This window comes from Haemaphysalis longicornis, unplaced genomic scaffold (assembly GCF_048455015.1).
Source record: "Haemaphysalis longicornis isolate Haplotype H1 unplaced genomic scaffold, Haemaphysalis longicornis Haplotype H1 scaffold_88, whole genome shotgun sequence".
Taxonomy (NCBI): domain Eukaryota; kingdom Metazoa; phylum Arthropoda; class Arachnida; order Ixodida; family Ixodidae; genus Haemaphysalis; species Haemaphysalis longicornis.
The window spans coordinates 920,608-945,107 of record NW_027526456.1 but is presented as its reverse complement, the minus strand read 5'-3'; the positions used below and the strand labels follow the sequence as shown (position 1 = coordinate 945,107).

General features: G+C 48.4%; 1 long non-coding RNA gene across 1 annotated transcript in view; it reads left to right on the top strand.

The window, feature by feature from the left end:
* Positions 1-16,800, top strand: part of LOC144150971 (uncharacterized) — a 23,632-nt gene extending 6,832 nt beyond the window's left edge. The window contains exons 2-3 of the long non-coding RNA XR_013318591.1: positions 11,210-11,512; positions 16,469-16,800. This is a non-coding gene — a long non-coding RNA (uncharacterized LOC144150971). The remainder of the gene's footprint in view (positions 1-11,209; positions 11,513-16,468) is intronic.
* Positions 16,801-24,500: the final 7,700 nt, after the last annotated feature.

The window sequence follows — 24,500 nt, the reverse complement described above, 5'->3', positions numbered from 1 at the left end:
AAAAATAAGAACACCGATCTAGTATTAACGCATTTATTACCACAAATTATAGAAAACTTCACCCAGCGTCTCTTTACAAGCCTTTTCAGGGGCTGCGCGCCCTCTCTGGCAGAGGTCGGCAAACTCACTCATGAGTCCACTCACTCAGACTCATTTGGACTCAAACTCACGCGTGAGTTTTAGTTTGAGTGAGCGCGAGGCTAGTGTGGCATGGTGAGTTTGAGTTTGAGTGAGTTTGAGCCGAGTGATCACGACTGAGTTTGAGTCCGATTGAGTTTGAGTCCATTTTGAGTTCTGAGTACATTTTGAGTTTGAGTCCATTTTGAGTTCTGAGTCCATTTTGAGTTTGAGTCCATTTTGAGTTCTGAGTACATTTTGAGTTTGAGTCCATTTTGAGTTCTGAGTACATTTTGAGTTTGAGTCCATTTTGAGTTTGAGTCCATTTTGAGTTCTGAGTACATTTTGAGTTTGAGTCCATTTTGAGTTCTGAGTACATTTTGAGTTTGAGTCCATTTTGAGTTCTGAGTACAATTTGAGTTTGAGTCCAATTTGAGTTCTGAGTACATTTTGAGTTTGAGTTCATTTTGAGTTCTGAGTACACTTTGAGTTTGAGTCCATTTTGAGTTCTGAGTACATTTTGAGTTTGAGTCAATTTTGAGTTTGAGTTCATTTTGAGTTCTGAGTACAATTTGAGTTTGAGCTCATTTTGAGTTTGAGTCCATTTTGAGTTCTGAGTACATTTTGAGTTTGAGTCCACTTTGAGTTCTGAGTACATTTTGAGTTTGAGTCCATTTTGAGTTCTGAGTACATTTTGAGTTTGAGCACATTTTGAGTTTGATTACATATTGAGTTTTCAGTACATTTTGAGTTCTGAGTAAATAGGAGGACTACATATGAGTAGCCTAGCAGGCAGCTATGGTTGGCTGTTAAGTTTCATGCGTCACTGTGGGCTCGGAATTCAAGTTACCTGCGGGTATGGCACCAATCGCGATCTGCATGATCGGTTGGGAGGGAGGTGGTGTCTGATTTTTTTTAGTTTCTTGTTGAATTTTTATGGCCATAAGCACTTGCTGTATACCTAATTTTCGCGGCTGGGCGCGTGAGTGATAATTGACTGGTGAGGTCATAAAAAAGGGTTGTCTTAACTTTTCCTCCTGACGGATCCACTAAGAGCGTGGGAAAGGGTGGTGGGAAAGCACACGGCGGCGCTGGCGTGCTGGTTGTTCGCCTGCTACTGTTAACGGCTTGATATACTAGGGGTCACAAAGGAAGAGGTGAGAGCCGGGGGGAAATGGGGGCGGGGGCTGTCCTTTCTACTGTTTCAAATGAATTAGCTGAATTGACTGTGCAGCGCCCCTTAAGACAGAATAATGACCACATTAGATTGGGTGAAAAGTGAAACTGATGAGGCTAAGGCATGTAAGGTATCAAATGAAAGGTCCGGATTAACGGAATCACGCGGGGTAAATAAAAAAAATGCTTCCTGATTGTAGTCATCAGGCAGTCATAATGAGTCATAGATTGGGTTAAAATTCAAAATGACGCTGCGAGGGCATGTGGGGAATCAAATTCAAAGTCTCGATGTGGGGAATCTTTCGGGACGAACATGAGATATGGATATATCATGACGTAGTCATGGTAAGTCAAAGATTCGGTTAAAATTCAGGTTCATGACGCTAGGGCGTATCAAATTAAAGGTCTCGATGAGGGTAATCACGTGCTTCCTGATTATTATCATGACATAGTCAAAATGGGTCATAAATTAGGTTAAAATTCACAATGATGCCACTGGGTGTCCGGGGTATCAAATTGAAGGTTCCGATAAGGAAAATCACGTGGGACAAAAATGTGGTAGGGCTATATCATGAGATAGTCATGGTTAGTCATTGATTGGTTTAACGTTCAAATTGATTCCGCTAGGATGTGATGGGTATCAAATCAATGGTCTTGATGAGCCGAATCACGTGGGAGAAATACAAAAATGCTTTTTGGTTATAACCATTAGATTGTCATGGCGAGTCTTATATTGGGGTAAAATTCGAAGTGACCCCGCTAGGAAGTGTAGGGTATCAAATTTACGGCCTTGAAGAGGGGAATCACGTGGTACAAATAAAAAAAAGGCTTCGTAGTTCGAATCATGAGATGGTCATTATGAGTCATAGATGGGGTTAAATTCAAGGTGAGGCCACTGAAGCATGTGGGGCGTCAAATTGAAGGTTCCAGTTAGGGGAATCATGTCGGACACCTAAACAATGCGTCCTGGTTACAGTCATAAGTCATGGTTAGTTTGACTGGTATGAATTCCATATGACCCTGCTAGGGTGTGTGGGGTATAAAATTAAAGGTCTCGTCGAGGGGGTCACGTGGGACAAATATGAAAATGCTTTCTGGTTATAATTACGAGGATATCGCAAAAGGTATACAGCAAAAGGTGCACACTCTCACTCTCACTCTCTCACTCTCACTCTCACTCTCAGACTCACACTCACACTCACACACTCACACACTCACACACTCACACACTCACACACTCACACACTCTCACTCTCACTCTGACTCTGACTCTGACTCACACTCTGACTCACACTCTGACTCACACTCACACTCACACTCTGACTCTGACTCTGACTCTGACTCTGACTCTGACTCACACTCACACTCTCACTCTCACTCTCACTCTCACTCTCACTCTCACTCTACTCTCTCACTCTACTCTCTCAAACTCACACTCACACTCACACTCACACTCTCACTCTCACTCTCACTCTCACTCACACTCACACTCACACTCACACTCTCACTCTCACTCTCACTCTCACTCTCACTCTCACTCTCACTCTCACTCTCACTCACACTCACACTCACACTCTCACTCTCACTCTCACTCTCACTCTCACTCTCACTCTCACTCACACTCACACTCTCACTCTCACTCTCACTCTCACTCTCACTCTCACTCTCACTCTCCCACTCTCACTCTCACTCTCACTCTCACTCTCACTCTCACTCACACTCTCACTCTCACTCTCACTCTCATTCAGTCACACTCACACTCTCACTCTCACTCACACTCACACTCTCACTCTCACTCTCACTCTCACACTCTCAATCTCACACTCTCAAACTCTCACTCTCACTCTCTGACTGTCTCAATCTCTGTGAGGCCATGTGAGTTCTGAATTCATTTTGAGTTCTCAGCCCATTTTGAGTTCTGAGTTCATTTGGAGTTTTGAGTACATTTTGAGTTTTGAGTCCATTTTGAGTTTGAGTACATTTTGAGTTTTGAGTACATTTTGAGTTTTGAGTACATTTTGAGTTTGAGTACATTTTGAGTATTGAGTTCACTTTGAGTTTGAGTACATTTTGAGTTTTGAGTCCATTTTGAGTTTTGAGTTCATTTTGAGTTTGAGTACATTTTGAGTTTTGAGTCCATTTTGAGTTTGAGTTCACTTTGAGTTTGAGTACATTTTGAGTTTTGAGTCCATTTTGAGTTTTGAGTTCATTTTGAGTTTGAGTACATTTTGAGTTTTGAGTCCATTTTGAGTTTTGAGTTCATTTTGAGTTTGAGTACATTTTGAGTTTTGAGTACATTTTGAGTTTTGAGTCCAAATTGAGTTTGAGTACATTTTGAGTTTGAGTACATTTTGAGTTTTGATTACATTTTGAGTTTGAGTACATTTTGAGTTCTGAGTACATTTTGAGTTTTGAGTCCGAGTGAGTTCTGAGTTGTGAGCTCAATGTGAGTTTGAGTTTGAGTGAGCGCAGATGTGCTGCTCAGCATTGAGTCTGAGTTTGAGTGAGTGGTGATTCGAAAAAAAAAATTGTGAGTGAGTTTGAGTGAGCCGCGCCAACTTTGCCGAGGTATGGACCCACCTAAAAATATTAGAAAAGAAAAATTGTCACTTCAGATCCCTGCTATTGCGACGCTCCTCCAGCAGCTCGCGTGCACTGAAAGTGTGTGAGCGACGCTGCCAGATACCGCCTCTGATCAGCGCCATCGCCGAGACCAGTATGCTGCGAATAGTGCTCGAAGCCGCGTTACAAGAAGTGGGTTGAGAAGTATATAGGTGGACTATCATCGCTGGCTGGCGCGCATGCGTGTTCTACGCCTTTCGTTTACCGCCGGTGCAGCTACACGGCGCTTCTATGCGGTTCGGCCACCGCTCCCGTGCTTCAATTTACTTCTGACGGCACCTGTGCCTAATGCAGCAGGCAGCCACGCGATAAAGCGCTTTCAGGAAGTGCGTATGCCAATCCCACAAGCTGCGATAGCACGTCAGCCTCTCACCAGAGCGTTCTGCATGTATTGAGTTGCACGCGCTCCCGTGTTTACAGTCATAAAGCTTTCGACTGCACAAACAATGGTAACTGATGGTCCATAGCACACATGTAGGACCCCCCACATCAGCCACCGACGGTTGCCCAGTAACGGACTCGTTTCCCAATTAGCCGGAGTTGTGCATGATTTTAGGGGCTCAGACTGTTGTTGTTGTTGTTGTTGCGCCTTTAGGCATGGCACATACCCAATCAGGGGATCGGCCAATCAACAGAGGATGGTTAAAATGAATGGAATTCTTTTCTAATCACGTGACGTTTAGGAAAGATAATTTAGACCGGTTTGAAAAATTTTTGAGAAAAAAGGAAAAAAAAAATCCTGAAAAATCAAAGCGAGGGTGACCAATCGCAATCATAAAGAGAATCGTTTTGAATTTTCAATGTAGCGCAGGAGGGCAGAGCATACATCCCGGCGGCAGAACCCCGTTTCGGATGCCCCGAACGATAGAATAGCCGGCACTGTTAGGGATATCCCCAAACTGTTAAGCGGCACCTCCAGGGACTGACGTCTGAGTCGGGAAAAACGTCGGCATGTCAAAAGGTAGTGATCGACTGACTCGTCTTCGTTGCAATAGCTGCACAGAGCTGTTGGCGCCAGACGAGACCTGTGCAAATACCTATTTAACTTGGGTACTCTACAACGTAAGGCTGTAATAATCACCTCCAAGTTGCGTGAAGGGCACCATTCAGGTTTCCATGAAAATTTAAGATGATTAAAATCCCTTAATGATAATAAAACCGATTCTTGCTGTACTTGGAGTTTCAGCATCCTACGGTACCTAGCTGCTGTTATTAAAGGTGTCGGCTCTACGACGTCTACTACAGGCCCAGAGAGTGCTACCCTTGCTAGAGAGTCGGCAGTCTCGTTGAATGTGATCCCTGCATGACCAGGAACCCAAAGAAGGTGAATTTCAGTGAAGTGAGGTGGCAGGAGTGACCGAAACGTCCGCAGAAGGGGAGTGTCTTTAGGGGAAGAAAGGGCTAGGCATACAGAAAAAGAGTCGGAAATTATCATTGGAGATGTAATTGACACATCCAGCTTTCGTAGCGCCAGGACTATTGCCAGGAATTCCGCAAAGAATATGGGGATAAAATCACGCAGACGAACCGAAAAGGACCAGTTAAGGGAAAGGGAAAATATTCCGATACCGGATTTTTCTTCTCGTTGAGAGGCATCTGTATAAATTATAGCATCTGGCTGCATAGAGGCCAAATAATCTTCGAGAAGGCGATTGAGTAGCCGGGCAGGTAAAAGTTTAGCATTTTTGGGGAAAATGTTCCGGAAATTGATAGAAAGAGGTGAACTCCTGTCAGTATATGGAATAATCTGATTTATTGCTACACCCAATGGAGAAAGGAAGCTCTGTATCAAAGTGCTTTGTGGACATAAGGACCTGGGCCAATGGTGCACCATAAACGCACTTGGTTCTGCAATAAAGATAAACTGCTCCCTGTTCACCTCAGAGCTATAAGCTCTCAGAAAAGTTTCAACCGTCAGAATCCGGAACCTATTAAGCAGAGGAGGAACGCGCGCTTCCAAGTAAACTACTGCATTTGCTGCATTCTTAGGCAACCCTAAACAGCAGCGAAGAGCCTGGCGCTCCAGAATAACCAGACGATGAAGCTTATACGCGGCGCACCCAGAGAATAACACGCACCCAAACTCTAAAATGGGGCGAACGTACATTCTATATATCATAAGAAGGGTCTCTCTGCGCATGCCCTTCTTTCTATGACTGAGACTTCTCAACATCCCAACAGCACGTGCACCTTTGGCCTCAATGAGGGCTATATGTGGGGTCCAGTAAAGTTCACTGGTGTAAATAATCCCGAGGTACTTTAAAGAAGGAACCTGAGGAAGTATGCACTGTCGGTAACTGAGAGTAATGTTAACAGGACCTGAGATTGGAAAAACTAATAAGGAACATTTGTTCACATTCATAGAGAGACAAATACTGTCCAACCAGGAGGCAATAATATTCAGATAAGACTGCAATAATTTGTAAAGATATTGAATGTCAGGTGCTGATGCAAAAAACGCAATATCGTCGGCATATACATATGTAGAAACACCAGAAACCACCGGAATAGCGCTTACAAGGATGTTAAAAAGAACAGGGGAAAGGACCGCCCCTTGCGGTACGCCCCTAGACTGTGGCCGCTGTGAGGAGGTAACATTAAATTTTACACAACTGAACTGCCTGTCTCTCAGGAATTCACAAATCCAAGCTATGATATACCTTGGGAAGTTTAAGACTTGTAACCGGGACAACAACACAGGGTATTCGACGCTATCAAAAGCTTTTGCTACATCTAGGGTTACTAGGGCCGAAAACTGGTTAGTGCGACGGGCAAGTTTAATCCGGCTTTCAAGGTCCATATGCGCACTCCAAATGGAACACCCAGGGCGGAAACCGATTTGTCTCGGGCTAAAGATTCTAGAACTGGACACCAATTGCATAATGCGCTGCTGCAAAATCCGCTCGATTAATTTAACCACATTAGATGTCAACGCAATAGGCCTGACGTTTTCAATCGAGAGGCCCTGATCAGCATTCTTAAGTACCGGAAGTATTTTGGCGAGACGCCAGACATCGGGGATCCATGCATGTCGAATAGAATAATTGATCATGTTAAGTAAATGATTGGGAGCCTCGTCAAATAATAACTTCAGCATTTCAGTTGTAATGCCATCTGGGCCAGGAGCTGCAGCAGTCAATTTAGTCATGACGTCAGCGAGCTCTGATAGCGTTACCTCTATGAAGTCGTCTACCACGTCTGGCGGAGTAAATGACATCGCTAAGAAGGATGAAAAACGAGCTTGAAGCCCATCAGCTATCGACTCTAGGGACTCTGAGAGTTCACCTGACGATAGCACCACGGAGTCTGTATTATCTGGAGAGGGTACTGCTTTCCGCGATCGAAGAAAGCGAAAAAGCGCACGCTTATTGTTAGGCTTGGAGAGACACAGAGATCGATCTGTGTCATAAGTCTGTTTAGCATTAGAAACAGCGCGTTTGAATACCGCTGAAAAATATTTGTAGTTGCACCAGTTAAGCGGGGATAGGTTATGGCAAAGTTTCTTCCAGGCCGCCTTTCTACGTCTAAAGCAGCGCGAACATTCTTCGTCCCACCAGGGACTCGGTAATACTGACTTCTTCGACATCACTTCAAATAATGACGACTGAGCTGAAGAGGAAAGGGCGGAACAAAGGCCTGTCGCACATTCAGCTTCATTTTGTGTGACCAGAGAGGACAGGGACTCCTTCAGAGAGGTTTGAAACCTTTTATAGTTAACAAAAGAACGGCTCTGGCGGTTAACGAAACGGATGGGACACCCAATGTCAAAAACTATTGGGATGTGGTCACTACTCGACCCGCCATCAACGGTCGACCAAGAAGGCACTGAAACACCTCGAGAAGATATAGTTAAATCCAAAACAGATTGCGTTTGTCCCTTATGGTAGGTTGGAGAATCCGAATTTATGCATGTTAAGTTGTTATCTGTAATCCAATCCAACAAGCGATTACCGCAAGAATCCGTCCGGAAGCCCCAAGTAACGTGGTGGGAATTAAAGTCTCCTGCAAAGATAATGGGAGGTACAGCCGAAGCAATAGCCAAATCAAGTGGTTCGGAATCAACGACGCCACTAGGAAAGTACACGTTGGCCAATGAGAAGGGGAGGCAACCAGGTAGCTTTAATTCCAGCACTAAAATTTCACAGTCTGGGCGTTGAAGTTGGAAGGACACCTTCGCGGTGTGGGCAAACTTTGTAGATATCAAACTTAACAGACCGCCACCTCGGGTTGGCCTGTCTAGTCGAAAAGTGCGGTAATTATAAAGTCCAAATTTTTGGTTGCTACTAAGCCAGGTTTCCTGTAGCAAAATTACGTCTGGGGAAAATTGGGAGCACAAACAAAGTAAATCCGCAAAGCCTGCCGAAACGGAGCGACAATTCCACTGAACGACTTTTAGAACCCCTATGATTCAGAGAGACCGGCTGCAGCAATTGCAGCTTGTAATATCTGATTCTTGGGCTTTGAAACAGATTTACCTTTCTTGGATTTTGCTTTTGGCTGCACTTCCAGGGTTTCGGTACTAGGTGATCCGGAACGTTTACTAGACTGAAGAACAGTCTCCATAGGCCAAGCCTGAAGCTCCATGTCCGAGTCTGAAGAGGGCGAAAGGGGAGGAATATACTCGTTGTCGGCCGTAGGACCACGAACAGACGAAGTACCAGCCTCAGCGTAAGTAGGATGTTCCGAACCACGCACCGAAGTAGCGAGAGTAGACGAGACTTTAACAGAATCCGAGGCAAGATTAGCTGCTGAGAGCAGCGGACCTTCAGGGACGGTGGAAACTTGCTGGATCACTTGGGGAGAGGAGGTACACAAAAGGGGAGCGGGCTGCAAATGTGGCGCCAGCTGAGTCACCACTGTGCGAGACACGCACTCGATTATGGTGGAAGTTAACTGGGTGATTACTGAAGAGACACCCTTCTCAACAGCCGCTGCTACAACGGAAGCAAAAGCTGGGTCAGCGAGGGAAGACTGTTGAAGCTTGGCAACGGCTTGTTCAACCGCTGCAACAATGGTATTCACTACGGCTGCATCAGCGAGTGATGGAGAGTGTTTGGCCGTAACTCCAGCATAACCATGTGTCCTTTCTTTGACAATTGTAACAGCATCCCCGCGCGAGCAGCGACGCTTACCCATGACCTCGACAACTTGGACTTCTTGAGCTCTCGCAGGGCAATTAGAATAGTCAGCTGGGTGTGCCGCTCCACACAAACAGCATTTGGCATCTTGGGCAGTACATAGCTCGACAGAATGGCTCTCACCGCATGCGCGACACCGGGGAGACGATTTGCATGCCTTTGATGTGTGGCCAAAACGCCAACAGTTGTGGCACTGAAGAGGCCGGGGAGAGAGAGGTTCCACACGGTAAATGAGAGGCCATACTTTAATCTCCGATGGACATTGCGTCCCAACAAATGTAGCAATGACAGATTCTGTTGGCACCCTGTTTTTCTCTACAACACGGCTGCAACGGTAAACTGAGGTGACTCCCGCTACCGAAAACTGCTCTAGTACCTCCTGAGGTGTCATCTGAACATCAACACCTCGAACGATGCCCTTCACGCAAGCAAGGTGAGGGGGGATAAATGCACTCACCTGAACAGAGGTAAACATTGTACATTTCAAGAGGTCAGCGACACAGGTCTCGTCTGACGATCGGCACAAGACGCCACCTTTGCCAAACGGGCGGACCTCCGTAATGTGCTCGAACTTCTCAGTAGCCGCTCGAAGTGCCGCCTGTACAGCCCGCGGGTTTTTCAGCCGGATGAATCCGCCACTTACTGGCACCAAGGCCACGGGGATGCTGCCCACCCCACTGTGCTTTAGGGCTTCCAATTGCATGTCCTGCGGACGAATCGAGGCCGCCCAGGGGGAACTCCCCCGGCCAGGAGACTCAAAAGACATCCAGGCGCGGAAACCAGCAACCTGGAAGAAAAGAAAAGACCAAAAGAATGGCGGGAAACAACCGCTAATCCGCCTGAAGGTTGGCCGATCACCTGAACCAGGAAAGCGAAAAACCAAGCAGCTTAGAAGCAAGCGACCACGCAGACAGACACGACAGACAGACCGGCTCAGACTGTCGCCGTCTCCTGTCGTCGTCGTCCTTTCATGTAGACACGGTACTAAGCCACCAGGACACTCGTTTCCAACGCCTCGCGCGGGAACGCTTCGCGCTTCAAAGACACGATACTTTGTCTTGTGGCAGTCATGACAATACACCGCGCATGATACGGAATGAAGCTAAAAGTAGCCGCATCCTGTTTGCACTCACCGTAATCTCGTGCCCGCTTAGCTGGACAACGTAGTTGGCGATATGAAGCATCGCGGCAGTGAGCATTTTAAGGTGGCACAATGACGCTTATGTGTCCGCTCGAGGAACATTTGGGTACGAAAATTATAGCTGTCACACAATTAGGCTCAGCGAAGCCCTTCTTCATGCAACTTTAGTGGAGATATTTGGTCCAGCTATCACAACCGTGCCGTCTGCTAACTGCGAACGAAGTCATTCCTGAACGCCTGCACGCGTTTCTTGCATACTAAAGTCAGTCAGTGACTCCACTTCTTTCACGTTATGCTGCCACCAAATCCAGCCAAGGCGTCTAACGTGGCTCGCCTTACCGCACCGACTTGGTGCGTGCGCAACTTTTACAAAAGTATACTGTAAAATAATTTTCAACTTCCCGATTGTAAATCACAGTCTATAGCTAACACCCTTACATACTAGCAAAAATGCAAGAATACCGGTTTTATACGGTGTTTTATCCATAAAACACCCATTCAAACGGTGTTCTTTTTTTTCTTTTTGGTAGGGCGAAGGGTGTTAGAACCAAGAAAGGTGTAAATAATTTTGCAGCGCCCACTTTCTTGCACCGTACAAAACTACAGCAGGCGCCGCGTCCAGGCACGCATGCGCAGGCACAAGGACTGCGGCGCTCAATTGCCTGGAATATAGCATGCTGCGTTAAAAGTGGTGACGGATGGTGGTGGGATTAAGGAAAACACTAAAGCAAATTGTGTCGCTTCGTGCTGTTCTAAAACAATAGAGAAAATAATGTCCCAAAAATAGTACGCTAGCAGTGCAACGCCGTGAAATTGAATTGAGTGAACTTGCATTGAATTCGTCATCATCAGGGGACCCTGATGAATTCAAGAGCGGCAGGTATAGAGAACGAGAATACTGTAGCGAGAGGGGTGGATCGCAGCGATACACCAGGTGATGTGCTGCCAATTGTTTGTTTTTGTGCACGTTCCACTACCCCTGTGTTCTGGCACTTGCCAGCCTTGTACGTTGCAGTGGACGACACCGGAGACGTAGCAGTTCCCGAAACTCCGCGGCTGGTCCCCGCAGTCAGCGCAGTGCTTCAGATGTCGGCACTGCTCGCACTGCTCTGGCTTGTGCTAATCCGCGCTGTGCCACCGCTGTCGCTGTTGTCACCGTGGCTGTTCAACGGAATGATCCTGACGACCGCTAGGAGCGGCCCACCCCATCTCCTAGGGTCGTTCGTCCGGTGGGCCCGCGCTTTGGCCGGCCATCTTGCATAGCTGGTACTTCGCTCGGACTCGGATCTGCATCCCCAACCACTGGGAACCCGTACTCGTGAGTAGGTGGGATGACTTGCGCCGCCAGTCTTTACCACCTTTCTCTTCATGCTGGACGGCGCTTCTCATTTAGAATTTATCAGCGCTGTAAATCACCACAGTAAATGTGCGATATAGGGTAAATGAAAACAATGACAGTGAAAAACAACGAAGACGTAGCTGAGTTGGTGGTTCAGCGTGGAAATGTACTGTGCACAAAGGGAGTGCAAATGAACGAAGCAACGACATGAGCGCAACCTATTGTACAAGAGAAAGGGAACCACAAAACACAGGCACCTGTGTTGCGCCTATGTTGTGGGGTTCCCTTCTTCGCTTTGCACCCGCCGCGGTGGCTCAGTGGTTAAGGCGTTGTGCTGCTGAGCATATGAGGACGCGGGTTCGATTCCCGGCAGCAGCGGCCGCTTTCCTGATGGAGACGAAAAGCAAAAATGCCCGTGTGTACGAGGTTTGGGCGCACGTTAAAGATTCCCAGGAGGTCAAATATAATCCGGAGCCCTCCACTACGGCGCGTCTCATCGCCTGCGTTGCGTCGGTGCGTTAAACCCTACAATCAACCACTTTCTCTTTGCCCCGTAAGTTGCACAGTTTTTCACAGGCATACAATTCTGCAATTGAGATATCGCACGTCCTGGGTATCTTGGTGCGCAAGCTCAGCAAGAAGTTCTTGAAACATAAAACGGGTACGTTGCGCGAACTTCCTTTTTCCGCAGTGCATGTAACGGAAGTTTGGCTGACAGATGATTTGCTTTCTTTTTAAATTTAGAAGGCTCCCACCAAGTCGCGAGCGGTCTCATCCTTGCGTCGATACAGTATATCCCTGATCCTAAATAAAGGCATACACTTACATATGATGAGGACGCAGATCAGGCGCGGCACAGTTCTTCACAGACGAGGACTGCTCTACTAAATACACGTTAACACAGCGACCATGCTTGCCCTATTGATACATTTCTACATGAGAAGGGTATTTTAAACACTGCGCCAATCCCGCCAGGCGCAAGGCTCACGCCTCACTTCCTGGACCTTCACTTATGCCTGTTCGAACTCATAAAAGGACGCAATTTCTCCACCTGAATCTTGTGCCCTAATTGTGGCTCAGCCTTTCCAAATTCCTTTCCGAGACGACGCTCAGTACTCTACCACCGAAAGACCACAAAAGTCCGCATCCTCATCAAAATTAGCCAGAAACTCTAGCCAGTTACCTGAATGAAACTTCGAAGTACTCAAGCTTTATTTTCCCGGAGAAACATTGGACTGTCAATTTCATTCCTCCGCCGTAAGCATATTACTGGCAGTGTAACACACAAACCCAAACCCCACGACCACGAAGGACAGCAGTCAGGTTGAATCGGGCAGTGATACCTCCACGTTTATATTCCCCACCACCGCCAGAAGGTGGCCCCATTAGGACTGCCCAAGGCGCTCGGAGTAGTCGTAGGTTTGGGGCACGCGCTCCACGCCGACGACATTTCGCTCTGGACGACGAAGGCGGGCTCCTTAGGGTGGATTAAAGAGACGCTGCAAGCAGGCGCAGATGTGCTTAGTAAATGCGCAAAGGAGTGTGGACTGCGATGTTCGCTAAAAAATTCCCCGCATTTCCCCGAGGGGAAGAATGTGAAAGTGCGAATGCACGAGTTGAATTTGCGCGGTTCGGTAATGTTCGCGAAAGAGAGATCACACACACACACGCAACTACAAAGAAAGAAAGATGCATTTATTCACAGACACCTATTTGTGTTGTCGTTGTACTTGATTGCTAGAGCGGATCTCAGCTTTGAAATTTCGTGTCAGTACTCCTTTAAGCGGGTGCATTAGCCCTTCTTACGCCCGATTCCTGGCCAATCCCCCACGTGGGTATGTGCCATGTCAGCGGCCAGGCAGCGCGCGCCCATCTCCCCCCGTTGCCAAGGAAGACGAGGAGATTCCTGGCCAATCCCCCACGTGGGTATGTGCCATGTCAGCGGCCAGGCAGCGCGCGCCCATCTCCCCCCGTTGCCAAGGAAGACGAGGAGATTCCTGGCCAATCCCCCACGTGGGTATGTGCCATGTCAGCGGCCAGGCAGCGCGCGCCCATCTCCCCCCGTTGCCAAGTAAGACGAGGAGCGCGCGCACCCGCAGCTGTTGCTATGCGGACGGCGGCGGACGCTTCAGGCTCGCTTAAGAAGTGCATTCGCACTTAAAAAATCTGAACTGGTGGTTGTCCGCCCTCGGGCGCCCAAAGCACGGAAGGAAGACGTGAACGTGGTCCTAGAGGGCGAAGACATCGTTCCAGGACCCAGTGTTAAGATTCTGGGGCTCACCATCCAGGCCGACAACAAGGCCACTACGTCTGTGCGCAAGCTTAAGCACTCCTCAGGACAGATCTTGCACATGCTTCGGCGGGTGGCAACAACGTGGAGAGGACTGCAGGAGAACGACACCCTGAGACTGGTACAAGCCTTTGTGGTGTCAAGAATAACGTACGCAACACCTTACCTCCTTATGAACAAGGGATAAAAGAGCCAGGTGGACACAATAATACGCAAGGCAGTGAAACAAGCCATCGGAGTTTTCATGAGTGCGTCGACGGACAAACGCCTCCAGATGGCTCTACACAATACAGTGGACGAGCTGGTTGGGGGCTACCTATCCAGCCAAAAACAGAGGCTGAGTCACACTAAGGCGGGCCGCCGTGTCCTGCGAAGAATCGGCTGGAACGTGGCAGAGCTGACCGATCGAGAACAGCTTGCGGACAAATGGCTAGACGCAATCAAGACCAAGCCTCTCCCAAAGAACATGAATCCGGCTCACCATGGCGGCAGGCGTGAAGTTAGGGCTCGTGCCCTCAACAGGCTACTGGAGATCGAACACGGTGTCGTCTTCACGGACGCCTCCAAAAACAAGGGGACGACCAGAGCAGTGGCGGTGGTGACAACTAGGCGCGAGCTGCTGACAAGCGCATCGTTTCCAATCAGTGAGGTGGAAGAAACGGAAGAGTTGGCAATTGCCCTAGCCCTCACCCTTCCGGGAATTTCCAAGGTTGTCACCGACTCACAGCAGGCGCACAGGAACTTCCAGTCAGGCTGGGTGTCCCGGCGGGCACTTCGCATCCTGAGAGCCAAAACACCTCCAGGGAGCCATGTTGAATTAGTATGGGTTCCAACTTCCAGCCCACTCCTTGGTGGAGGGAAATGAGTTTGCCCACCGACAGGCCCGCGCGTTAGCGTACCGGGCAACGGCTGAGGAGGAGGCCAGAGGTGAAACTATGGTCACCCACAGAGAGATAGAGAGGTACTATCGAGATGATAGGCAGAAACTTCCTGCCCCGCACCCAGAACTCACGCGGGAGCAGCAAGTACTGTATCGACAGATTCAGTCAGGGTCTTTCCCTCACCCTCACTTACTGAAAAGCATGTTTCCAAATCAGTACGACAAGACCTGCCCGTTATGCAAGCAGCTCGGTACTCTTCGCCACATGATACGAGAGTGCGACGTCAGCCAAAAACGCCCACCCCCCATCCTCCACTGCTCCACTAAGAACCCCGCCCTTTCTCCTAGCGAGCGATGGGAGATCTTGCTGTCCAGCCCCGCCTTGGAGGATCAGCTACGGCTGGTTACCTGGGGCCAGGTGGCGAAGTCAGCATATGGAATCCTGTGAAGAGGGATCCACTCTCATCCAGCGCGTTTAGCACTGGCATGCTCTGCAATAAAAGTTTTTCCTCCTGTGAACCGGGCGAAGACGGCAGCCACCGCCAGAGGTTTCCTGGACTGAGGAGACCTACCACCTCGGACCGGCAAGGATCAAGTCCTGGCTAGTCTTTTCAGCAAATAAACGTTCATTTCTCTCTCTCTCTCCTGTATGTGAAAGGCGAAAGATCAATCCGCGTTGCCTTGAGGGGAGGCTTGAGCGTCTCCTGAAGGCAACGCGGATTGAACCTGTTGTTAATAAAAGTTTGTTTCATTCATTCATACCTGTATGTGAACGGTGAGCGCGTGAAGCCTGTCTGCTTGTGCCCGCATACCCCCCCCTCCCCCCCCCCCCCCCAAAAAAAAGCACGCATATGGGAGCAGCCGGTGATATGCGCTTGCTTAAACATGAAATACGCCGACCAAAACGTCGCTCGGAACCCTTCAAGATAGACGGGAACAACACCGGCCAAAAACGTCACTCCTGGAGCCGTCGAGGAAGGAAACACTAAAGAAGCTGTAGATTCCGTGGGTTTTGCCGCAATGGATTAATATATTACCGGTATTGACTTACATCTGCGTTCAAAGCGAGCAAGTGGCTTTTCATCCGGGAGAGGTTCGCAGCTACTCGACGAGGTGGAACTTGAAGCGGCAACGGCGGCGGCCGCACGTCCCGCGGCAGCGGCTTTCCGTTGTTTTCGCACCTATTCGACCTTCTGTGCACGCCAATGCTCCTTCGATTCCCGTTCTTCTTCCTCTGAGCGAACAACACGCATCCGTCCCATAGCGAGTTAAACGTTCGACCGCTGATGAACGTGCTAGCCCCGTTATCACCCGATTGCGCAGTTGTGAAAGAGGCTTCGGCGGTGGCGATTAGAACGGGAAGTAGCTTCACCGATGAGAAGGTAAAGTAGCTTCACCGGAATAAGAACAGGGAGAGTAGACATATACAGATTTGCTGTAATTGGGCAGCTGTAGAAATTTATTGCCAACGGCGCCGATCATTTTCTTAGTCGTGAAAACGGATCCTAACTTTTACAACAAACTCTGAAAAAGTGCGGAACCACAGTGTGCGCCCACCTTACGGTAACTCAAGTGCCCGATTATGGGTTGTCTAAAACTAAAAAAAAAAAAAAAAAGCTGTCCCCTCCGCGCAACGTTTGTGCCACCACAAGACATTTTCTGCGCTAGCTCACCATTCTACTTTAGTCAGTCATGACCGAGGAGAAGTTCAGGTTCCTGGATTCTGGACATGGTTGCTGAGTTAAGCGAGATTTTTCTTGTGCAGGTGGCGCTGCAAGAGCCTACGTGGGAGCAACTACGTCATGAAGCGGTCCGGTGCACAAACCTGAATCGGATTTTGCATCATTTTTTTTTTTTGCATCGAACAAAAATAAACTATCGACTACGGTGCAAGAATACAGTTGCCAAGTTGCGTTGCTTGCCATCATTTAAATAAAACTCGCTCATTTGAAAGGTGCCGCGCCGACACAATGTAAGCTAGCTTCGTTTCATTTGTAGTGTCACGGGGACAAACGTTTAACACAAACTACGCTCAAGCTGCGTGATCAGGTTCACAAAAAGTGCGGTATACTGCCGCAGCAACGTGCGGTTGACTGAAGGCTAAAATTACCTTAAATTACGGGCTCACGAAACGAATTCCTTGTGACCGGAAGTCAATCAGTTATAATTAGTGTAGAGTGCGATTTTGATCTTGTGCATGGCTGTATTGCATATACGCCGGTTATTTTCTGCCGCCCCTCTGTTGTTTCGTATTTGGTTATGTTTCTTTGTTTTGTAACACCCCCCACTCCTTCTTAGGCCATGTTCGTTCGGCAATATTTTCTCAATGAATGAATGAATGAATGAATGAATGAATATATAAAACCAACTGTTGTGGTGGCTCCGTGGCTAAGACATTGTGCTGCCAAGCCAAAGGACCCGGGTGCAATTCCCGGCCTCGGCGGCTGCTTTTCTGGTGGAAGAGAAAAGCGCTAACGCCCGCTTGTTCCAGATTTCGGCGCACGTTGAACATCCCCAAGAGATCAAAATTGATCCCCATCCCTCCACTACGGCGCGCCTCATCGTCCAGTTGTAGTGGGCTAAGCCCCACAATCATCATCTTAAATTCAAAAGCACACTTCTTTTTGCAGCAGATGAGCAATTGATAAGTGGCTGAATCACGAAGCGCCATTTCGAAACCTGTAAGAGCACATCGGCTATTCGCAAAAATAGCGGCAACCAGCCTCGTCTAAACCCCCGCAGCGGTACAAATGGCGGCATCTCTGAGTGGGTTATGTTAAAAAACAATTATGTTGGTTTTCTGGACAATGGGCGTTCTGTTGAGCTGTGATTGCCGAATTCAAGCCTACCTGCAGCCTAATTATCTCCAATAATTTGGGCATAAACTTCACAGCCCGAAGATTAGAGAGAGAAAAATTCAGTGCCCTTCCACTCCGTGAAGAAGTTCTACGTGCGGCGCTGGGCGCAGTCCGAAAAGTGCGCAGAGCAAAACACGTCTGCTGGTAATTTGTGGTCGAACATACCTCGTAGCTATTTAGCGCGATTAAGCTTGGAAGGACATTCTAGCGGACAGACATGGGGGTTTCAGTTTTCTTCTCTCGTCCACTCCACTCATCCACTCACCATCCACTCACCAGCGAGACCTCATCAGCCCTGCCGATTAAATGGACCTGAAGGTCCGGATCGGAGCTGCAGAGCGCGGCCTCCCTGTGCCTCTCAGAGGCGATGGCACCCGGGCAGCCGCGGTAGCCTGCAGATTTCTGGAATAAGAAGACACCACCCACTTTTTTCTTTCAACTCAGGCCGAGTCGCCATAATTACGTTAATAAAGTTTCTTCCTTCATTAATTCTCGGCTCCAATAAACGGTTTTCCATCAGCTCCTCCTCCCCTCCTCCTCCTACATCTTCAAGCGGTGGCGCTACATAGCACCTGCCCGCTATTCTGATCGCCATGTCTCATGAGGCCGGTTAGCTAACCAGGGAGGAAGCGTCCACGTTCAGACAGCTGCAGGCGACTTCACTGATGACCCCGGTCGTCATGAAGCACATACAGCCAGAACTCTGTGCGGACGGCACATGCGTGTTATATAACAATGCTAGGGCCTCGACCGCCCACTTACTCTGGGACTGTGAAGTGCGACCTAACGAGGCGGCAACCAGGACAGACCTACCGCCGTGGATCCAAGAAGCAGTGCGCAGTTGTGACAAGGACACCCAACCATCAGCCATCCAGCAGGTCCTGGCGGCCCTCGAAAAGCAGCACCGGAGCGAAAGCTGCGGGGCGACGCCCTCCGTACGGGCAGAGTCTTTCAATGCTTTACTGGTCACGAAACTGCTCCGTAACTCAATGAGAGAGCTTCATATGCTGCGTTTGGCCGCCGCGCGGTGGCGCCACCCTCTCACTGAGGTCACTCCTCGGGCGGCGTTGCGCTGGCTCGAACGGCGGAGCCGCGGCGAGTTGTTTGTTTTGTGCGGGAAAAAAAATGTAACGTGCATCTCGCGCTCTTGTGATGCGACTTAAGTAGTGCAATGACGATGCCTAACAGGTGTTGCGTCCCGGGATGTCGTTCCTTGTACAACGATACCACAAAAACTGTTTCCTTGTTCAGTTGACCGAGCGACGGGGAGCTGCGAGAGAAATGGAGGAACGCCATTCGAAGGCAAGAAACGGGAGATTTCAGCTTCGATTATAAGTGTGACAGTGTGTGGAAATGCACTATGTGTGAGAATGGAAAAAGCAATGTACAGTCGCCAGCAAAAGTTTGCGGGATGTGCGGCGCGTGGCCGAGCGGCGCAAAACTAGAGTTCCTGTATATAGCTCCCGCAGGGAGCTATATACAGGAACTCTAGCGCAAAACTGCATTGCTGCGCCATCTGCAGCCAGCGAGCGCCGGGTCGAGGCTCAAGGAACTGGCGGGCTAGGCGCGCTGTGCGCATGCCTGTCCTTTATTTGTTACCGGGCATCTGTGTTATTTGTTATTATTTGTTACCGGGAACTCGCTTGCCCGTGGCATGCTCTCGATATTCGCGGCAGCCGCGGTGGCGCCGCGTGACCATCGCTGTCGTTCTGCTATCACTGGTGCTACAAAATACGCAGCCCGCGGCCGCCGTTTGCGCGGCGCGCAGCATTCAATAAATCTTATCTTATAAGTGATGTAATGGTCCACGACTAAATTTATTTTACAGGAGCTAATAAAGGCTACCTGTTGGAAACTGCGTACCTGAGATGTGGTGCTTCGAAAAAAGTCGCGTCGCGAAATTTAATCTTGCGGCAAAGCAAACTTTCTGGGGAAAGACTTAGCTCTCAATGTAATGTAGGTCTCATGTAAACATCATACTGGAATTGGCCGCGAGGACGACCGTTAGCATTACGCCGAATCAGATTTACTTGCCATAATTAGTTTTTAGGGAAGCTGTAAACGATGCGGCATTCAATACATGACAGACTAAGCAGGAGGTACAGTTACAGAAAACGGCTATAACTCTTGTTTTGTTGGAACTACCCCAAAGAAAATTTTGTGATAATTAGCCCCTGAGACGACTACAATGGCAATTGTGGGTCAGCTGACAGTTTATCGGTGCTTAGGTTGAAAATAAAATAAAAGTATTTCCTATTCAACCACCACTGCCTCAAAGATAAGGCCGGGTTCAGACTGTCCGCAACTGTCGTAACTAACTTTAAGGAATGATGTCCTTTCATGTCTCAATCCACCAAACAGCGTGACATGCCGTCTTTTTAAGTCCATGGATCACGATATGGCTTTTGCGTCGATAGTCTGAACATAGCCTAAGATTTATTCAACGTTGCGCGCCGCGCAAACGGCGGCCACGGGCTGCGTATTTTGTAGCACCAGTGATAGCACAACGACGGCGATGGTCACGCGACGCCACCGCGGCTGCCGCAAATATCGAAAGCATGTCACGGGAAAGCGAGCGATCAGAGATGCCCGGTAACAAATAAAGGACAGGCATGCCCAAAGCGCGCCTAACACGCCAGTTCCTTGAGCCTCGACCCGACGCTTGCTGGCTGCAGATGGCGCAGCAATGCAGTTTTGCGCCGCTCCGCCACGCGCTGCACATCCCGCAAACTTTTGCTGGCGACTGTACCCTTTTGAGAGCATCGTGGACCTAGAATTGAGCAAGGCTAACTTAAAGCCGGATTTTTGTCATATCAGTCAGGTTGTAGCTGTGCTTCATTACCTGTTTCCAAACTTGTATTACCTTGCGCTCAGGCTCGCGTGTAAAAAAGCTTTGGGACGTCCTTGTGTTTTTACTTTTCATATTTCCGTGAATTATCCCTTAGGGCTCGTCTTGTTTGTTTTGTAACCGCGCGTGGCCGATTCCGGTTTCTTATCTGGCGTTTCAACCGGAGCGCCCGTTTGCTCTTTTTGTCGTACGTCCCGTCGGGCAATATTGTTTGATATAAAAAGGGCGCCACCTTGTCGCCAACTTGACTTTTTGTTTCTTCGACAATGTTCTCGATCCCATTTCAATGGATCTGAAATTAGTAACGTTCCGAGAGTAATGCATGCATAGCAAACGCCGCGCAACTCACTTTATCGACGTTCATCTGTGCACGTCACACTGCGGACAGCTTCTTCGACGTTTGTGTTTTATTCTAGTCTTTTGTAGAACAGGAGCTCGCTAGCTCGCTGCGGTCAGAAAAGCTTTGCGTCGTTCCTGGATACGTGGCAATATTCTGTTTCCTCCGTGTGCTGCACATCGCAGCGCGAAAAAATAAATTTTTGTACGCTGGACCACGCTCTTCTGTCTCCCTTCGTAACATTGATTTTTTGTTGCGTGTGATAAAATCAGTTTTATTGTTCTTTTTTCGCTTCCTGTTTTTGCAAGGATTGCAAAGCGTGGAAGCGGAAAGACACATGGTGCAACATATATCTCTTCGTGTTTTGATCCTTCGCGTTTCTGCAGCGTTTTTAGATGTTCTCAAGTATGTACCCACTCATTGAAACGACAATACTATTGGGCTATCTCTTTTAGTGTTCTGTGAATTCCAGAGCAATCAACGGATTAGTTAAGCGTAGTCTGAACGACGCGTACTTGGTTTCTTCCAGTTTTTTTATTGTATTATCGATAGGGCCACAGCAGTCCGTGACTACGCAGCTACCGTATGTGTGGTATTTACAACTTTTGCTTCAAGAAAAGAAGAAATAGAGATTTAAAAATCCGAAAACACGACGGCGCAGCGCATGTGCCAGAGCACGCAGAAGCCGTTGCCGTTCGCGGCCGAAGTCTACGGTAATTTACTACGAAAAATAAAACCCCATTGAAGGCAGGGGATGACTGAACTATTCATCGCCAACTACTACGAAAAAAAACACACTTAATCAGCGCGCAGACACCAAAAGCAGCGAGCGTTTGCACGCCATGAGCAGGCCAATACGCCGCACGCGCGGCGGCTGGATGACCTTCGTGCGGCGGTGGCGCCTGTAGTGGCGCGCGCGGTCCCTATATGAAACGACCGCCGAAGTTTCGTGACCAGTACAGCATTGAAGGACTCTGGTACGGGGCAGCGGCTTCCAACCCCGTAGGGAGTAACGAAGGGGTGGTCCGAGTAGGGGTGACGTCGGGATCGACGAGTGGCTACGTCCGGGCGCAGTGTACACACTGTGTCTGTTGCAGGCATTCAACAAAGTCTTTTAAAGACGATAGTCTTTCTTCGGCTACTTAAACCCAGAAATTTTGGTCTGTCTGTATGTCTGCCCGTCTGTCTGTCTGTGACTCGATTCAGCCACCCGGCCAAAGCAAACCAATGCCTGCGCAATAGTCTTATATAGTCACAGCTAAATCTACCCGTCTTCGTCCGGTGTAATGTTCATACTTGTCAACATTGTTGAAAAAGAACAAGATATTACGCAAATATGAGACAACAAATCAATACAGAAGTGATATTTGCAGTGTTCCTTAATAAAAATTCAAACATGCTTGACTTTTGCGAAATTAAATACTTCATCAACTGCAGAAAAAGAATTCACTCCGCCGTCGCCTGCTGTCGCCCGCGCCACTATAGCTTCTGGCGCCATTTTAAGAAACCAACCGGCAACTGTCAGGAAAGGTTCCACTAGATAGTTTCCACGTTCTGCTTGCAACGCACGTGGAGTAGGGAAACGCGGTTCTATAAACGTTGAAGTAGGGTGCCTCGATTAACGCACGTCTTCGCCGTACGGCAGCGTTCGCATCGAGACACCCGGTTTGGAGCAGTGGAACGCGGGAAATTTAAAATGATTTAAGCAAACATTTGGCGTCTTTACCTTGGGAGGAGCGCGACGCAAGAGGAACAACATGAGAGGTGAGCGGTTATAGCGAAGGGAGGCATTTACTTCGCAAAAGCCGATAAAGACTATCGTCGTTTGACGTCATTTGCAACGAAAGGAGCAGATACGCGGCCAATTTTCTTCCTTCCTTCCTTCCGGCTGGGGCACATTTCGCCTGGCATGCGCACTTCTCTATCGCTCTCCAGATGAAGCGCGAGACAGATGCACGACGGAGCCGTCCGATGCGATGCACGACTGGTCGGAAATATGGCTGCCACGGCTAGTCACACGCGTGAACTTGAAACCCATGGTCCGATACGTGCCGCTCCGCCGACTGATTTCGCTCCTTGGTTGCCCCCCCTGTTTAGAAACGTGCATGAGCAATCAGAGCAGGAAGAGAAAATATTTATCAACTAGAAGTAAAATTGAACAGTGCAATTACGTTATAAATTGCATTTTATATGTTCAGTAAAGTGGTGTGGAGACGTTAAGCACAGACGGGAATATTCCGCTCGTCCATGCTGTTGGAACCACTGGCAACGTGTGTCTACCAGGTGTCTGTATTCTATTGTCGGCGGGTCGGCGGAGTGGCACACCCCGCACTGCCCGGCTGGTTGGTTGGTTGGTTGGTTGGTTCCTTATGTCATGGCGCGTACCCACGCGGGGGATTGGCCAAGAAGCTGCCTGTAATAATTAGGCTGTGACCCGGTTTATTTTAGAGAGAAAGAAAAAAAAGAAGTACGAGAAAAACATTGAGAGTAGAAAAAGAAATCTTTGGATAGAACAGGATTGTCAGGAAAAAAAAAAAAAACTTGCGAATGAAGGCATAGCTATCTAGCAGGGCATCCGGCCTGTCGCCGCAACAAAGGAATGAAAGGCGATCACGACATCTCTGTGGCAATATCCTATGACGGAAGCACCCAGGGAAAGAATAACGGTTAAAGATAAAGGGAGATTCAGCCGATTAAACGTGTATTCAAGGTGCGTGCGTCGCATCGAGGAAAAGCTGCGGCAAGTTAAAAGAAAGTGTTCACTAGTTTCGGGGGCCTTGCAGGAAGGGCATTGAGGATATAACGCCTGACCAGCTTTGTGTAGATAAAAGTTTAAAGGGGGAATTCTGCAACGAAATTTTGTGATTGCGACCTCATGAACATTTACGAGATTCGCAGAATTTAGGCTTCCATAAGTGAGAGAGGTGAATATAGTCGCAGCATGAACGAAGGGCATCTTGCCGATTAATTTGTAAAACTTGAAGGCGCCTGAACCTCGCCCCCAAAAGAAAACTGTCAATTGGGCAATTCACGACGGCAGGACCCCCAAGAGCCAAATTGGCTAATTCGTCTGCCATTTCATTATTGATTATCCCTGTGTGACCAGGGACCCACACTAACCGGATCTAGCGAAGCTGGTAAGGAACCAATGAACGGAATAACCGGAGAAGGGAAGAATCTTTATCATTTGTTAGAGCGGTGCACACGGAGAGAGAATCCGAAAGGGTAACCACCCCCGCAAATCTGTGCTGTAGTTTATTAAGGGCTAAGATTATCGCCAATAATTCTGCCTGAAAGATCGGGGTATAGTCTGGCAGCCTGATTGAGAAGGACCAATCTAGAGACTGAGAATATATTCCTACCCCAGCCTTCTCATCACTTTGCGAGGCATCTGTGGCAATGACGACATCAGTATGAAGAGTAGCCAAGTGATCTTCAAGTAAATGATTGAGTAATCGGGCCGGCAATAATTTCGCATGCGAAGGAAAAATGTTGTCCAAGCTTATGTCGACAGGCGACAAATTATCAGAAAAGGGCTGGAGTAGAAAAAGATCTGCACGAAGAGGCTGCAGCCATGCCTGAACGCAATCCAATTGAGGACGCTGAAATCGGGGCCACGTAAATCCCCGAAAAAGGTCAGGCCTCAAGAGGAAAATGGGTTGAGCCTCGTATAATGGAGATTCAAACAGTTTAGAAATGTTACAACAGTTAACGATTTAAATCGATCCAGAAGTGAAGGCAACCGTACCTCAAG